This window comes from Grampus griseus (genome assembly GCF_964374135.1).
Source record: "Grampus griseus genome assembly, chromosome: 13".
Taxonomy (NCBI): Eukaryota; Metazoa; Chordata; class Mammalia; order Artiodactyla; family Delphinidae; genus Grampus; species Grampus griseus.
Genome location: NC_139007.1, coordinates 24,902,811 through 24,919,315, shown reverse-complemented (window position 1 = coordinate 24,919,315; position 16,505 = coordinate 24,902,811).

The window sequence follows — 16,505 nt, the reverse complement described above, 5'->3', positions numbered from 1 at the left end:
AAATGAAAAATACACTAGAAGGAATCAATAACAGAATAACTGAGGCAGAAGAACGGATAAGTGACCTGGAAGACAGAATGGTGGAATTCACTGCTGTGGAAGAGAATAAAGAAAAAAGAGTGAAAAGAAATGAAGACAGCATAAGAGACCTCTGGGACAACGTTAAACACCACAACATTTGCATTATAGGGGTCCCAGAAGGAGAAGAGAGAGAGAAACGACCCGAGAAAAAATTCGAAGAGATTATAGTCGAAAACTTCCCTAACATGGGAAAGGAAATAGCCACCCAAGTCCAGGAAGCACAGAGAGTCCCATACAGGATAAACCCAAGGAGAAACACAGTGAGACACATAGTAATCAAATTGACAAAAATTAAAGACAAAGAAAAATTATTGAAAGCAACAAGGGAAAAACAACAAATAATATACAAGGGAACTCCCCTAAGGTTAACAGCTGATTTCTCAGCAGAAACTCTACAAGCCAGAAGGGAGTGGCATGATATATTTAAAGTGATGACAGGGAAGAACCTACAACCAAGATTACTCTACCTGGCAAGGATCTCATTTAGATTCCGCGGAGAAATCAAAAGCTTTAAAGTCAAGCAAATACTAAGAGAATTCAGCACCACCAAACTAGCTCTCCAAAAAATGCTAAAGGAACTTCTCTAAGTGGGAAACACAAGAGAAGAGAAGGACCTACAAAAACAAACCCGTAACAATTAAGAAAATGGTAATACATACATATTGATAATTATCTTAAATGTGAATGGATTAAATGCTGCAACCAGAAGACACAGGCTTGCTGAATGGATACAAAAACAAGACCCATATATATACTGTCTACAAGAGACCCACTTCAAACCTAGGGACACATACAGACTGAAAGTGAGGGGATGGAATGCAAAGGGAAATCAAAAGAAATCTGGAGTAGCAATTCTAATATCAGACAAAATATACCTTAAAATAAATACTGTTCAAAGAGACAAAGAAGGACACTACATAATGATCAAGGGGTCAATCCAAGAAGAAGATATAACAATTATAAATATATGTGCACCCAACATAGGAGCACCTCAGTATGTAAGGCAACTGCTAACCTCTATAAAAGAGAAAATCAACAGTAACACAATAATAGTGGGGGACATTAATACCTCACTTACGGTGATGGACACATCATCCAGGCAGAAAATTAATAAGGAAACACAAGCTTTAAATGACACAATAGACCAGAAAGATTTAATTGATATTTATAGAAAATTCCATCCAAAAACAGCAGATTACATGTTCTTCTGAAGTGCACATGGAACATCCTCCAGGATAGATCACATCTTGGGTCACAAATCAAGCCTCGGTAAATTTAAGAAAACTGAAATCATATCAAGCATGTTTTACAACCACAACACTATGAGATTAGAAATCAATTACAAGGGAAAAAAACGTAAAAAACACAGACACATGGAGGCTAAACAATATATTACTAAATAACCAAGAGATCACTGAAGAAATCAAAGAGGAAATCAAAAAATACCTAGAGACAAATGACAATGAAAACACGCTGATCCAAAACTTCTGGGATGCAGCAAAAGCAGTTCTAAGAAGGCAGTTTATAGCAATACAATCTTACCTCAAGAAACAAGAAAAATCTCAAAAAATCTAATCTTACACCAAAATGAACTAGAGAAAGAAGAACAAACAAAACCCAAACTTAGTAGAAGGAAAGAAATCATAAAGATCAGATCAGAAATAAATGAAATAGAAATAAAACAATAGCAAAGATCAGTAAAACTAAAAGCTGGTTCTTTGAGAAGATAAACAAAATTGATGAATCTTTAGCCAGACTCATCAAGAAAACGAGGGAGAGGACTCAAATCAATAAAATTAGAAATGAAAAAGGAGAAGTTACAATGGACACTGCAGAAATAAAAAACATCATAAGAGACTACTACAAGCAACTCTATACCAATAAAATGGACAACCTGTAAGAAATGGACAAATTCTTAGAAAAGCACTACCTTCTGAGACTGAACCAGAAAGAAATAGAAAGTATAAACAGACAAATCACAAGCACTGATTGAAACTGATTAAAAATCTTCCAACAAACAAAAGTCCAGGACCAGATGGCTTCGCAAGTGAATTCTATCAAACATTTAGAGAAGAGCTAACACCTATCCTTTTCAAAATCTTCCAAAAAATTGCAGAGGAAGGAATACTCCCAAACACATTCCACAAGGCTACCATCACCCTGATACCAAAACCAGACAGAGATAATACAAAAGAAGAAAATTACAGATCAATATCACTGATGAATATAGATGCAAAAATCCTCAACAAAATACTAGCAAACAGAATCCAACAACACATTAAAAGGATCATACACCATGATCGAGTGGGATTTATCCCAGGGAATCCAGGATTCTTCAACGTGTGCAAATCAATCAATGTGATACACCATATTAACAAATTGAAGAATAAGAACCATATGATCATCTCAATAGATGCAGAAAAAGCTTTTGAGAAAATTCAACACCCATTTATGATAAAAACTCTCCAGAAAGTGGGCATAGAGGGTTCCTACCTCAATATTATAAAAGCCAAACTCACAGCAAACATCATTCTCAATGGTGAAAAACTGAAAGCATTTCCTTTAAGATCAGGAATAAGACAAGGATGTCCACTCTCGCCACTGTTATTCAACATAGTTTTGGAAGTCCTAGCCACAGCAATCAGAGAAGAAAAATAAAAGGAATCCAAGTCGGAAAAGAAGAAGTAAAAGTGTCACTGTTTGCAGATGACATGATACTATACATAGAGAATCCTAAAGGTGCCACCAGAAAACTGCTAGAGCTAATCAATGAATTTGGAAAAGTTGCAGGATGCAAAATTAATGCCCAGAAATCTCCTGCATTCCTATACACTAACAACAAAAGATCAGAAGGAGAAATTAAGGAAACAAACCCATTCACCATTGCAACAAAAAGAATAAAATTCCCAGGAATAAACCTACCAGAGGAGGTAAAACACCTGTAGTCAGAAAACTGTAAGACACTGATGAAAGAAATCAAAGATCACATAAACAGATGGAGAGATATACAATGTTCTTGGATTGGAAGAATCAATATTGTGAAAATGATTATACTGCCCAAAGCCAACTACCGATTCAATGCAATCCATATCAAATTACCAGTGGCATTTTTTTTTTACAGAACTAGAACAAAATGTCTTAAAATTTGTATGGAGACACAAAAGACCCTGAATAGCCAAAGCAGTCTTGAGGGAAAAAAACGTAGCTGGAGGAATCAGACTCCCTGACTTCAGGCTGTACTACAAAGCTACAGTCATCAAGACAATACAGTACTAGCACAAAAACAGAAATATAGGTCAGTGGAACAGAATAGAAAGACCAGAGATAAACCCACACATCTCTGGTCAACTAATCTATGGCAAAGGAGGCAAGGATATACAATGGAGAAAAGACAGTCTCTTCAATAAGTGGTGCTGGGAAAACTGGACAGCTATATGTAAAGAATGAAATTAGAACACTCCCTAACACCATACACAAAAATAAACTCAAAATCGCTTAAAGACCAAATGTAAGACCAGATAGAGTAAAACATAGGAAGAACATTCTTTGACACATAAATCACAGCAAAGTCTTTTTGGACCCACCTCCTAGAGTAATGGAAATAAAAACATAAACAAATGGGACCTAATAAAACTTAAAAGCTTTTCACAGCAAAGGAAACTACAAACAAGATGAAAAGACAGCCATCAGAATGGGAGAAAATATTTGCAAATGAATCAATGGACAAAGGATTAATTTTCAAAATATATGAACAACTCAAGCAGCTCACTATTAATAACAACCCAATCAAAAAATGGGCGGAAAACCTAAATAGACATTTCTCCAAAGAAGGCATACAGATGGCCACAAAGCACATGGAAAGCTGCTCAACATCACTAATTATTAGAGAAATGTAAATCAAAACTACAATAACGTATCACTGCACACCAGTTAGAATGGGCATCATCAGAAAATCTACAAACAACAAATGTTGGAGAGGGTGTGGAGAAAAGGGAACCCTCTTGCACTGTTGGTGGGAATGTAAATTGATACAGCCACTATGGAGAACAGTACGGAGGTTCCTTAAAAAACTAAAAATAGAATTACCATATGACCCAGCAATTCCACTACTGGGCATATACCCAGAGAAACCATAATTCAAAAAAGACACATGCACCCCAGTGTTCATTGTAGCACTGTTTACAATAGCCAGGTCATGGAAGCAACCTAAATGCCCATTGACAGGCGAATGTATAAAGATGTGGTACATATATTACTCAGCCATAGAAAGGAACGAATTTGGGTCATTTGTAGAGATGTGGATGGATCTAGAGACTGTCATACAGAGTGAAGTAAGTCAGAAAGAGAAAAACAGATACCGTATATTAACTCATATATGTGGAATCTAGAAAAACTGTACAGATGAACTGGTTTGCAAGGCAGAAATAGAGACACAGATGTAGAGAACAAACATATGGACACCAAGGTGGGAAAGTGGCAGGAGGGGGTGGTGGTGGTGTGATGAACTGGGAGATTGGGATTGACATGTGTACACTAATATGTATAAAATAGATAACTAGTAAGAGCCTGCTGCATAAAAAGGAAATAAATAAAATTAATAATAATAAAAAAAGAATCTAAACTCCAATCACCACTTGCTCAATAAACAAACAAGGAAGCAAGTGAATTGGTGCGGAATAGGAAAGATTGGATGCATTGTTCACAGACCTGAAACAGAATTGATGGAGCCAGGAATGTAGGTGATATTTTTACAATTGGAAGGGTATAGCTGTTTAGTAATTTTGTTCTCACTTCACTTACTGCATGGAACTTAGAATTGTTTCTCTTTTAATAGAATATTTGGGAAAAGACTAGATGCTTTCTGCCAAGTGAAGGTTGCTATTGCACATAGTAGATAGACCTCAGAAGACCTGGGTGGGATCCCAGATGTGCTTTCACTTGCTGTGGATACTGGAATAACGAATTAAATCTCTCTAAGGCTCAATTTCCCCAATTAGAAAAAAGGGTAGTAGAAATACGACCCTATAATGTTTTGAGGATTATGAAGATGGGCTTATTGCCATTCCTGGCCTGTGTATTAAATCTTTCCCTGTAGTTTCTCTCAACTATACATTGCATGTCAACTTCTCTGATAATAAGTAGCCATTTGAACATCCTATGACTTGCTTTCCAGACTTATTAGTATTCATTTTCATGTTATGAATTTAATATTCTTTGCTTATTTCCCTATTCATCCCAATTCCAAAAAGAGGTTCATTTGACTACTTTTAAATAGACTTTTTCCTGCTTGATCAATTAGCTGTAATTCTCTACTGTGTTCAGAATTGAAAGATTATACTGCCTTTGATATTGGAGAGACTTTTAAAGATTTTTAATATCTTTGAAAAATAAATGTTTAAGAAAGTTAGAGTTATTTTGAGTTGAAATCCCAAGTCCTACTACTATTTAGAGCCCCAAAGTGAGATATTTTCCCTATCGTTAATTTTGGATGAAAACATTTATTTCAGCAAAATGAATTTTCTTCAGTATTCAAACCATTGTGGTTGGTAAACTTTGGTTTTAAGTTGTGAAATATTAAATTAATGAGCACAATTCACTGAAATAAACCTTGCATTTAATTTTACTTTTCCTTTTCACAGAACCATGCTATTTTTTCTTAGTATTTTATGTTTTTCTTAGTTACTGCAAACTTATTTGATGATGGTTTCATATTACTACTAAGTACTGGGGTTAGCTGACCATTTTATAGTTAATGGATTCATCCTTGCTTTCCCCTATCCTGCTGAACATTATTAACTTGCCATCTCCTTCTGTTTATCCAGGTACATCTGTAGTCCACTACAAAAGAAAGTGAATAGCTCTTAAAGCTATTGTACTCCACTTTTCCCCTCAGAGGGGTGTAAACAAACATGATGCCAGATCTTTCAGTTATATTTGATATTTTTTCAGGCATATAGATATAGTTTAATATGCACATTTAATGTACTATTTAATTATAAACATATGTGCAATTATTAGGGTGATCACTTTGCTCTAATAGAAAATAAAATATTTCAAATGAATTCCTTTAAAAGATTTAAATAGCTTCAGTTAAAATTTTGGTATAAAATTTTACTGAAGTTTAATGCTCTTTTATTAGAGAAAAGAACAAACTATATTTTACACGTTACTCAATTAAACCAGTGAAGTATTTCCACTGTTCATCTATTTAAATGGAAAAACTATCAAGTATGAATAATTATTCAGTTTTTCTCCTCTATCAGCGTTTTAGGTATCATTTTTATTATTCTTTTAATGGTTACCCTAGAGATTACAATATGCATCCTTGACTTATTACAGTCTACCTTAACTTAGTCCTTTAACTACTTCCGCAAAAGTCAAGCACCTTAGAAGGATTTAAGTACATTTTACCCTTTCCTGTTTGCTTCGTATATATTATAAACCCCTCAGGACATTACTTTTATTGTTTTAAACAACAATATGCATTTATTTTACCTGCATCATTACCCTTCTTGGTGCTCTTAGTTCTTTTCAATGACTCCTAGCTTCTATTTAGTGTCATATTCCTTCAACCTGAAGAACTATCTATGACACTTACTGCAAGGTGGCTGGTGACAAAGATGCAGATTGTGTGTTTCCGAAAATATCCTTATATTTCCTTCATTTTTGAAGGATATTTGCTAGGTATAGACTTATAGAAGAGAAGATGGGCTTTTATATTCTTTCTTTAAATATTTTAAAGATGCCATTTCTTATCTTTTGGTTTCCATAGTTTTCATTGACAAGTCAAGGATCATTTTATTCCTGTTCCTTTGAAGAGAATTTTTTTTTTTAATGGTCTGGCTTGGCTTCATTTCATTGTCTTATTTTCTTTTTCCAGAAGTTTAATATGAATTAGCAAGATACAGTTATCTTTGCATATTTCCTTAGAGTTAACAGAGTTTCTTAAACCATTGAGTTGATGCATCTCGTCAATGTAGGGAAACTTGTAGCTACTATCTCTTCAAATATTGCTTTTTCCCATTCTTTCCTCCTCTCTCCATGGGACTAGAGTATCATTAATTTAGAACTATTAACTGTGTTCCACGTATTTCTTTTGTTACTACCGTTCTCTTTTCTTCCTGTATTTTAGTTTTGATATATTTTTAGATTTGTGTCCTCTTCCCTAATCCTCCCTTACTGTGTTCAGTTTGTTTTTAAGTCAATCCAATTATTAATTTCAGATATTTCATTTTTCATGTCTAGAATGTCTATTTGATTCTTTTTTTATAGAGTTAAACCTACCATTGAAATTTTCTAACTTTTCATCTACTTGATGTTTTCTATGTATTTTCTCAAGCATATTAATCACGGTTAAAGTCCCTGTCTGTCAACTGCAATATGTATTTCCAGTGTCTGTTTTATTTCATTTTAGTCATTCTGTTTCATTTAGTTCATTTCATTTTATTTCCTTTAGGTTATGTATTTCTGATATTTAGCACGTCTTTCAAATTTCTATTGATTGTTGGACATTGTGGATAAAACCTAAAGAGGTTCTTGTTGATGGTTAATTTTCCTTTTGGCTGGCAGATAGAATACTGGTAGAAGAACTTGATCCTGTTAAGAATTGGTTTTCTCAAGATTGCTTTGGCTATTCGGGGTCTTTTGTGTTTCCATACAAATTGTAAAATTTTTTGTTCTAGTTCTGTGAAGAATGCCATTGGTAGTTTGATAGGGGTTGCATTGAATCTGTAGATTGCTTTGGGTAGTATAGTCATTTTCACAGTGTTGATTCTTCCAATCCAAGAACATGGTATATCTCTCCATCTGTTTGTATCATCTTTAATTTCTTTCATCAGTGTCTTATAGTTTTCTGCATACAGGTCTTTTGTCTCCTTTGGTAGGTTTATTCCTAGGTATTTTATTCTTTCTGTTGCAGTGGTAAATGGGAGTGTTTCCTTAATTTCTCTTTCAGATTTTTAATCGTTAGTGTATAGGAATGCAAGAAATTTCTGTGCATTAATTTGGTATCCTGCTACTTTACCAAATTCATTGATTAGCTCTAGTAGTATTCTGGTAGCATCTTTACGATTCTCTAGGTATAGTACCATGTCATCTGCAGACAGTGACAGTTTTACTTCTTCTTTTCTGATCTGGATTCCTTTTATTTCTTTTTCTTCTCTGAGTGCTGTGGCTAGGACTTCCAAAGCTATGTTGAATAATAGTGGTGAGAATGGGCAACCTTGTCTTGTTCCTGACCTTAGTGGAAATGGTTTCAGTTTTTCACCATTGAGAATGATGTTGGCTGTGGGTTTTTCATATATGGCCTTTCTTATGTTGAGGTAAGTTCCCTCTATGCCTATTTTCTGGAGAGTTTTTATCATAAATGGGTGTTGAATTTTGTTAGAAGCTTTTTCTGCATCTACTGAGATGATCATATGGTTTTTATCCTTCAATTTGTCAATATGGTGTATTACATTGATTTGCGTATACTGAAGAATCCTTGCATTCTTGGGATTAAACCCCACTTGCTCATGGTGTATGACCCTTTTAATGTGCTGTTGGATTCTTCAGCAAATGAAGCAACTGACAGAGGATTAATCTCCGAAATATACAAGCAGCTTATGCAATTCAATACCAAAAAAACAAACAACCCAATCCAAAAATGGGCAGAAGACCTAAATCGACATTTCTCCAAAGAAGATATACAGATTGCCAACAAACAATGAAAGAATGTTCAACATCACTAATCATTAGAGAAATGCAATGAGGTAACCCCTCACACCAGTCAGAATGGCCATCATCAAAAAATCTACAAACAATAAATGCTGGAGAGGGTGTGGAGAAAAGGGAACCCTCTTGCACTGTTGGTGGGAATGTAAATTGATACAGCCACTGTGGCAAACAGTATGGAGTTTCCTTAAAAAACTAAAAATAGAACTATCATGCGACCCAGCAATCCCACTACTGGGCATATACCCTGAGAAAACCGTAATTCAGGAAGAGTCATCTACCACAATGTTCATTGCAGCTCTATTTACAATAGCCAGGACATGGAAGCAACCTAAGTGTCCATCGACAGATGAATGGATAAAGAAGATGTGTCACATTTATACAATGGAATATTACTCAGCCGTAAAAAGAAATGAAATTGAGTATTTGTAGTGAGGTGGTTGGACGTAGAGACTGTCATACAGTGAGGTAAGTCAGAAAGAGAAAAACAAATACCGCATGCTAACATGTATGTATGGAATATATATTAAAAAAAATGGTTCTGAAGAACCTAGGGGCAGGACAGGAGTAAAGACGCAGACATAGAGAATGGACTTGAGGACAGAGGGAGGGGGAAGGGGAAGCTGGGACGAAGTGAGAGAGTGGCATGGACATATATACACTACCAAATGCAAAATAGATAGCTAGTGGGAAGCAACTGCATAGCACAGGGAGATCAGCTCAGTGCTTTGTGTCCACCTAGAGGGGTGGGATAGGGAGGGTGGGAGGGAGTCCCAAGAGTGAGGAGATATGGGGATATATGTATATGTATAGCTGACTCACTTTGTTATACAGCAGAAACTAACACACCATTGTAAAGCAATTATACGCTAATTAAAAAAAAAAAAAAGAGTTGTTTTTAGGCTTTGTTAGAGCTGACCTATTTCAGTTTTGTCCTTACTCCAAAGGTATGCCCCTTACTCTGGGTTTTGGTTCTTAGTCCTAAAATGTAAACTTTATTCCAATTCCTAGCCCTTTAAGATTTCAGCTGAAATCCTGAGGTGTTTACCAAGGTCATTCCACCTTGCTGGAGTTTAAATTCCAGAATCTTTGCTCAACAGGCACGGCTGCTGAAATCACTGCTCAGCTCACTAATATTACAAATGTTTTCTATTGGGTCATTGGAGTCATGCCCCGTGAGAGTACAATTTAGAACCTCACCAGTGATTTTAGGAACATTAGATGCAGATTCGTGGGCTACTTCTCTACTGGTCTGTTTTTTGAGGGGGATATTGCCTGGCAAGTCCCAGACCATTTGCCAGGCCTGAACACTATGCTCTTTCTACTGAGACTGCTGCTTTTGCTTGGGCTTTATTTTATTGATTTGATTTGGAAAATGCCCTCAGATAAAAAGCTGTGGTGAATGCAGAGCTCAAAACATGTGCTTCTGTTTTCTAAAAAAGTATAACTTCTCCATTTTTTCCAGATAGCACTGCAGGAGTGTTAGTCAGATTCAAGCTACATTGTAATAGTAGGTGGAGCAAAAATTACTTGTGTGGATAGTTGATACACTAATAAATAATTATTTTCAATACATTTTATACATTTTCCTGCTGTACTTATTCTGATATTACGTTCATAAACACTTTGCTTTTGTAGAGCTTAATTGTGAGATATACTTTTGCTTTTTAGTCACAAACTCTAGTATGTATAGCAATTTATGCTTAATTTCACTTTTTAAAGGTGATATGTATTTAAATTTGTTTACTTAGGCTTAAAGACTCATATAAAGTTGATGAAATCATGGACAAAATTGTGCTTCCAATGCCACATAATTGCTAACCTTCTCGAATTGGAACAAAAATGAAGTACAATTCTGCCTTAGAATTCTTAAAAAAAAAATAAAAAGAACCAATACTACCTGCCAAAGCATGACTCTCCACCTAGGCCATGAAACACACCTGCTGATGAATAAATTCACCTTTGAGATGGATTGTTCTGCCCTCATTGTTTGTAAATTAGGCTGTACATGGTATATGGCTTACAAAATTACTTGTAAGATATTTGTTTATTGAAGAGATTTAATGTCCACAGAGAACACCCACACTCAGGATTGTAGGTGGTATACATTTTATCCCATAATGGATTTGAATGTGTTATTGGAATTGATTAGCATAGTGAGTGTTGTTGGTCATTGAAATGCTTGCTGATTTTTAATAAAAAGACATTTTGGCTCATAAACCAAAAAATCTTTGTACAAATATTTGTTTTGAAATATTTCCCTTCACATTCTTCCATCTCATGCTTTCATCCAAATAACAAGCAATATAGTGAAATGGGAAAATGACTTAAATTATAATCAAGTTATATGTATAATATATATATGATTACATATAAAATATGTCTATATATTTGTCTTTCTATCTGTATACTCACATATGTGTAGCTACATACACATACAAATATTTATACCTCTGTCAATATATAACTTCAATATGACCTTGTTCATTTGTTTGGAAGTTCAAAATATGTTTCTACTTTCTGGCTACATTTCTCTTTATATATTAATATTTGCATAAGTTCCCATATTCCCTTTTTTGACAGATTTCTTTTGTTCTACATAGAGCCAATACTTAGGGAAAATACCAAGTACTCAGCATGTTACTTATAGTAGTTAATCCTGAAGTCCTGGTCACTGTCCCTCACCATTTTAGCCAGAACTAAAGTGAGACATCTCAAGCCTAGAAGATGCTCCCACCATTACCAGTGGGTGGTTGCTCTAGACAGATCCACTGTGTGGGTGCGCTACTAAGGTTGGAGTGAGTTCATTAACTTTCTATTTTATTTTGACATCCATGATCCTTATTTTTAGGGTATAAAATAGAACCAGGGAAAACTATACATAGACACATGTATTAATAACTTTAATAAAAAAGAAAGAAGCCACTGTTATACACATGTAACTCACACTTTTTATCTAAATGGCAAACTATATGTTACACATATATAACAGTTGGCTTTTTCTTTTGCAATAGAATTATTTTTGGAAGTTGTATCCTGTAGCCTTAATGAGGACAATAGTCCCTAGGATCATATTTGATTCTCATATTTAATCCTGTTTTCCCAAATAACCTTTGGATTGAATGTGAAGGTCACAAAACCAAGAAATATTTTATCAAGGGAATGAACTTACCTGAACAAAATACATCATAATACTTTAGTCAAATTTTCTCTCTGAGTAACTGTGTTCATTTCTAAAACTGAGCCATGCACAGTTGCATTCATTAGTTGTTGAATTCCAGAGTGGTGGAGGAGGTATAGTCATGAATGCATTTCCATGAGGATGGCTCAGGTGAATACTGAAAATGTAGATCTGATCTGTTTACCTCAAAGAAAATATTATGACATAACATCTCATAATTTCAAACAGATTGCTATTTTTTAATGATGAACATTTCTGTTTTTGAACATTTTCTTTGATGAAACATTTCTAGTTTTTGATTACATCGTCATATTACCTATATTGTAGCTACTTGAAAATCTAAGGCAACATTCTAATGAATATTTGTGCAAGCACATAATAAGCGTTATGTATCAATTTTGGGGATTTTGGTTGTTAATGTAATGCTATTACTAACAGAATGTGTGAAAATGTGAATTGCCGTTGATACTAAATATCAAAGAAATTAGGACCATAATTGGCATTATCAAGGAATAATTACTATTCATTACCAAAGTCTTTAAATAATTTAGAGTATATGACAAGTGATTTTAATTAAAAAAATTTTTTTGAGTATAGTTGATTTACAATGTTGTGTTTAATTTCTGTTGTACAGCAAAGTGACTCATTTATACATATATATATCATATATATATACTTTTTCATATTCTTTTCCGTTCTGGTTTATCACAGGATGTTGAATATAGTTCTCTGTGCTATGCAGTAGGACCTTGTTGTTTATCCATCCTATATATAATAGTTTGCATCTGCTAATCCCAAACTCCCACTCCTTTCCTCCCCCTCACTCTCCCCCTGGCAACCACAAGTCTGTTCTCTATATCTGTGGGTCTGTTTTTGTTCTGTAGGTATGTTAATTTGTGTCATATTTTAGATTCCACATATAAGTGATACCATGTGGTATTTGTCTTTCTCTTTCTGACTTACTTCGCTTAGTATGATAATCTCTAGGTCCATCCATTGTTGCTGCAAATGGCATTATTTCATTCTTTTTAATGGTCGAGCAATATTCCATTGTGTGTGTGAGTGTATGTGTGTGTGTGTATCTCACATCTTCTTTATCCATACATCTGTCAATGGACATTTAGGTGGTTTCCACGTCTTGGCTATTGTAAATAGTGTTGCTATGAACATAGGGGTGCATGTGTCTTTTCAAATTATAGTTTTGTCTGCATATATGCCCAGGAGTGAGATTGCTGGGTCATGTGGCAACTCTATTTTGAGTTTTTTGAGGAACCTCCATACTGTTTTCCATAGTGGCTGCACCAATTTACATTCCCACCAACACTGTAAGAGGGTTCCCTTTTCTCCACACCCTCTCCAGCATTTATTATTTGTAGACATTTTAATGATGGCCATTCTGAGGTGGTATGAGGTGGTACCTCATTGTAGTTTTGATTTGCATTTCTCTAATGATTAGTGATGATGAGCATCTTTTCATGTGCCTATTGGCCATCTGTCTTCTTTGGAGAAATGTCTGTTTAGGTTTTCTGCCCATTTATTGATTGGGTTATGTACTGTTATTTCTTTCACTGAAGTATGTAAATATTAATTTAAATTAACTTAAAAAATCAATTTCTACAAATTCCACTGAAATAAGTGATAAAATAAACAACAGTATAAAAGGATGTGAGATCATCATAACAAATGTGTTTTGCATGCTGTTCTTAACTACTTGACTTTTATGAATAAAAGAACTTTTTCAAAGCATTTTCCATGTCTTCAAATGCCTTAAAATAGAGCAAGTGAATATAAAAAACTTATTTTTCCATATGTTTTATTGCTTTGTTTTTAAGGATAGGAATGTAATTATTCAGAGAGCCTTGGTTGTTAGCATTTTAACTAAGTTGTAGAACCAAAACTAAAAATATTTTTTAGTAAGTGTGATGTGAGGTGATTTTAATAAACTCCTACTGCATTGTCTGCACATGGTTCTTATCTAGGTATCACTTTCTAAACCAGACCGTGAAGGGTTGTCTTAAAATTTCCTTCATTAACAATCAAATATGAACTTCTTATTTCCAGTGCAGCCGGTAAAGAGCCTGAAAGTTGTCACTCTAGAAAGTAAACAAAGTAAAAAAAGCTGAACAGACTGAAAAATGAACAACTCTTCTTAGATCTATCAGAGAAATTAGGTCATAGGGCAAACTATTGCCCCCCCCCCAAATTGGAGAGACATACAGGAGAATATACGAAATCATAACTCAACAGAAACCCATGAGCAGAATCCTCTGCAGGAGCCCTTGCCAGATTCCTTTTTACCCAGTACATCAGACCTGGCTTTCAAGAAAAAAATACTAAGAGGCATAAAATAGTTTGAAAAATCAGAGCAAAGAAAGACTCTGATATAGCAGAGGTGTTGGAATTACCAGACCAGGAATTTAAAACAACTGTGTTTAATATGCTAAGGGCTCAAATGGATAAAGTAGACAGCATGAAGAACAGATGGACAATGGAAGCACAGAGATGTAAATTCTAAGAAAGAATGAAAAGAAATGCTTAAGGTCCAAAACATTGTAACAGAAATGAAGAATACCTTTGATACGCTCATTGCTAGATGAGGCATCACTGAAGAAATAATGTCTAGCTTGGGGATATATCAATAGCAACTTCCTAAATTGAAAAACAAAGAGAAAAAAGACTGGACCCCCCCACCCCCACCAAACCCCCCCAGAATATCCAAGAAGTGCAGGATAATTACAAAAGGTGTAACATACATGTAATGGGAATACCAGAAGAGAAAGAGAAAGGAATGGAAGCAATATTTGAAACAATAATGACTGAAAATTTTCCCAAATTAATGACACCAAACTACAGACCCAGGAAGGTCAGAGTACGGCAAGCAAGATAAATATGGAGAAAAATGACACCTACGCATATCATAGTCAAACTTGAGAAAATCAAGCATAAAGAAAAAATCTTGAAGTAAGCCAGAGGAACCTATGCAGGAGCAAAAATAGAGTTACAGCTAATTTTTCCTCAGTAATCATGTAAGCAGGTGAGCAAACAGATAAAGTATTGAGAGAAGAAAAAACTATTAACCTAGAATTGTGTACCCTATGAAATTAGTCTTCAAAACAGAAGGAGGAATAAAGATTTTACAGAGATAAACATCAAGATAATTTCTTGCCATTAGACTTGACCTTCAACAAGTGTAAAAGAAGTTCTTTAGAGAGAAGGAAGTTGATATAGGTAAAAAAAATCAGATCTACATAAAAAAGCAGGAGCATCAGAAAAGAAATGAGTGAATATTAAATAAGAGTTTTTACTTTTCTTATTCTTTTTTTTCTTATTCTTAAATGATCCAAGAAATAATTAACTATTCAAAAATAATAATGGCAACAATGTGTTTAATTATGTATGCTTATTTTTACATATATACACATTTGTGTATGTATGCCTAAGTATATATGTATGTTTATGTATAAGTGAAATAAAGGATACAAAGGATGGCAGAGAGGAATTAAGGTTACTTTGTTTCTATAAGGTATTAGCACAACCCATGAAATAGTATAGTGTTATGTGAAAGTGGACTTGGATTAGTTGTAAATGTATGATGCAAACTCTAGGGCAACCAGTGAAAAAAGTAAAAATTATACAGAAGTATAATTTATATGCTAAGAAAGGAGAGAAAATGAAAGCATATTTAATGCTCATTTAAAAGTAAATAAGTAAGAAAAAGAGTAGAAGACGAAAATAGGAACAAAGATCAAGAGCAATATATAGAAAATATCAATAGTAACAAATATGGTAGATTGTAATCCAGCTATATCACTAATCACTTGAAGTGTCAGTTATCTAAACATACCTATTAAAAGACAGATTGTCAGAGTGGATGAAAAAACATGACCCAACTGTAGATTGTTTACAAGAGTTCTACTTTAAAGACATACATAGATTAAAAGTAAATAGATGGAGAAAAATATACCATGATAATACTAATCAAAAAGATAAAAGCAGAGAGAATACTACCTAATTCATTTTATGAGGCCAGAATTACCCAAATACAGGCATACTTTGGAGATATTGTTCATTGGTTCCAGACCACCACAATAAAGTGAATATGACAGTAAAGTGAGTCACATAAATTTTTTTGGTTTCCTAGTGCATATAAAAGTTACATTCACACTATTCTGTAGTCTATTAAATGTACAATAGCATTATGTCTTAACAATGTACATATTTTAATTAGAGAATAATTTATTGCTAAAAACTGCTAACCATCATCTGAGCCTTCAGCAAGTCATATTGGTAACATCAAAGATCACTGATCACAGATCACCATAACAAATATAATGATAATGAAAAAGTTTGAAATACTGAGTGAATTACCAAACTGACACAAAGACACAAAGTGAGCAAATGTGGCTGGAAAAATGGTAATAGACTTGCTTGATTCAGGGTTGCTGCAAGTCTTCAAATTGTAATAAACGCAGTATCTGAAAGCACAGTAAAACAAAGCACAATAAAATGAGGTTTGACTGTACCAAAACCA